The sequence below is a fragment of the Arctopsyche grandis genome, chromosome 3 (assembly GCF_051622035.1).
Source record: "Arctopsyche grandis isolate Sample6627 chromosome 3, ASM5162203v2, whole genome shotgun sequence".
Classification (NCBI taxonomy): Eukaryota; Metazoa; Arthropoda; class Insecta; order Trichoptera; family Hydropsychidae; genus Arctopsyche; species Arctopsyche grandis.
Window position 1 is genome coordinate 15,925,001 of NC_135357.1, and position 3,255 is coordinate 15,928,255.

Sequence of the window (3,255 nt, forward strand, 5' to 3'; positions counted from 1 at the left end):
AGAATTAATTTGAAAATGCAAAAATATAAGGTTTCATTTGGAAGAGAGAGATTTTTTGTAATTTGTGTCTGAAAATTGGACGCCTTACAGTTCACTGAAACATTATTTTTATTTGTCTGCTTAGAACTGAAAATATTTATATGTTCTTGAGAATACATCATAGATCACTCAGATACATTTACATATATGTATGTACTTATATTTAAATTTAGATTATTTAATAGGGCGTACGAATGTTTAAGCACTTAGCTTTAATTTATTGCGAAGAATTGAAATATGCATACATACATATGTTGTATTTAACAGAAAATTAAAATTTCACTTGAAAATAACGTTTCTCCATAGTTGATCGATAAGTTTTATTTATATTATCCACTTTAAAAATAATCCAATTTGCGATGTTCAAAACAACTTATTTAGAGATATTAGAACGAGGTAAATAAACCATGTAAACATTTCGAACGCGAATCGAGATTTAGTTGGGTAAATATTTCAAGACATCGATTTCGATACGAAGTAGAGGTTTCGATACGAACGTTTAGATCGAAGTTTTAGTTTATTTTATGAACTTATTCGAAAGAAAAACATTTGGCTTATTTTAGAAAAATTAATTTATCCCTTTAGATATAACTGTTCGAAAGTCGACGCACTCATCGAAAAATTTATATATGTACATATGTTGATATCGATATCGAGTACTATATATTTTTAAATAAATAGTATATTTTGTAATGCTCATTTTGGAAAAACTCATTCTTATTAGCGTGGTTTAAATATAGGTACATAATGTATTCGAATGATGACTTAATTTTAAAGTACATATTGTTGAAATAAAATAATATGGAAATGTGTTGAATAATAAAAACTGAAAAAAATCAGGAAATATTTTCAGCGAAACGTTTTATTCATTCGTATATACTTATACTTTTTTTCTCATGACCTCATATTTACTAGTATATGTAAAAATAATAATAAGTTATATCACATCGCGATTGCATTTCATATTACGTTTGCTTGGCGTTGTTTCCTTCTCGAAAGAGTATTCACCGAAAGCTCTATAAAACGGGTACATAAATAAAAAAGCAAAGGCAATAAAAGCACGAGAGGTGCTTTTAGGAAGGTTCGCTGAAATATAGAAGTTTACTGATGACGTGGGATTAAATTTATATGTATAAACATGTATGTATGTTTTTCTTTTATCTCGTATTCGTTCAATTCCCACTATCATTGCAGTTGTTGTTTTACAATGGAAGTTTATCTATTTAAATGCAATCAAACTAAATTCCGAAATAAATGCTTTATTTCAAATTATAATCGAACAATTATTAAATAGATTAATTAGGCCAAAATTAATTAATTCTATCTTGAATATCAATTTATTGTTTGTTAAAATTTTGATTAAGTACTGGGTTATAAATTTTAATTTAAAATGCTTTTTTTTAATGAAAAAAGATATTTAAAAGGTATTTGACTTGTTTGATTGAAACTCGCTATACAGATTTGTGTAAACCGGTAGGGGGAAAGTTGTAACAGTTTTTCTGAAAATGTCTAAATATTGTCAAATGTTAAAGTTTTATCAGCAGCAATAAAATCTAAAAGGGAATTTTCTATAGATCTCCATCCAAATTCGATATGAAATGTTTTCATTTTGAAACTGAAATCCGAGAACTTGGTTGCCATAATGTTCTTTCTGTTTCAGTTCTCCGTCAGGAAAATGGATATTTAACACCGGTGTATATTTATATATATATATATATATATATATATATATATATATATATATATATATATATATATATATATATTTATATATATATATATATATATATATATATATATATATATATATATATAATATATATATATATATATATATATATATATATATATATATATATATCTATCTATATATCTCAAGTACCGCCTTTTTCTCAACACATCTTGGATAAATGCGAGAAAAATAATATTCAAACCTCCAACAAGGTAAGAGTGACGATGGATGATAGCTTAGCTAATAGAAACCTGTATTTAGCCACGTACAATGTAAGAACGTTATCGAGTGAAGGAAGTGTGCTTGCATTAGAGAATGAATTAGAAAGTATCAAATGGGATTTAGTAGGACTTAGCGAAGTAAGACGAAAACAGGAAAACCAAATAATCCTAAAAAGTGGTAACTGTCTCTACTGGAGAGGGCTACCAAATGGTAGAATAGGAGGAGTAGGGTTTCTTATCAATAAGAGAATAGAAAGAAATATTATAGAAATAAGCGACATATCGGAACGTATATGCTATGTAGTATTAAGAATCTCGAGCAGGTACACTTGTCAAATCTTCCAAGTGTACGCCCCCACATCTAGCCACCCAGACGAGGAAATAGAAGACTTCTACGAAAAACTACAGGGCGCATACGATAATAGCCGCCACCACTTGGAGACAGAAACGAAATAGATTTCATCCTAACAAATACCCTGCAATCCGTTAAAGACGTTAGTGTTTTAAGTAAAGTAGATATAGGTAGCGATCACAGATAAGTCCAGGCCAAGATGGCCATTAATATAAATTGCGAACGTAGGAAATTAATAAAAGGATGCAGTAACTCTCCAGATTTCGCTCAACTAAGGTCTAGGAAAAAGGAATTCGAACTCGAACTTGGAAATCGATACGGGAAATTAAACCCAGAAGCAGACATCGAGGAATTGAACACTGTAATTAGTTCGGTTCTAACCTCAACAGGTAAGAAATTAGGTGGATTCAGGAAACAGATTAAATTAAGCAAAATTTCAGCGGAAACAAAAAACCTAATTAATCATAAAAGGAATTTAGATAGGGATAATAATAAGCAAGAATACAATCTAGTAAAAAAGGAAATTAAAAAGAGAAAAGTCAGGGATGTCAGGGATTTTAACAGCAAGCTAATAGAAAATACCATTAAGAATAACCGTAGCCTGAAAAAGTGCAAACAGGATCTTTTCTTAGGCAAAAACCAAATGATCGCAATCAGATCAGAGAGCGGAGTAATAATTAGGAATAGAGAAGAAATCATAGACAGAGTTTACACGTTCTATGCAAAACTATACGAGAACGACAACGGCCAATTCCCCGCTCTGGAATCGACACACGGCCAAAGGGTTCCTGCAGTATTGCCTAGCGAAGTAGAGGCCGCGCTAAAAACTGCAAAGAACGGTAAAACCCCAGGGGAAGATAATATTCCCATTGACTTACTAAAATGTGGCGGCCCCCCCCTAATTAATATCT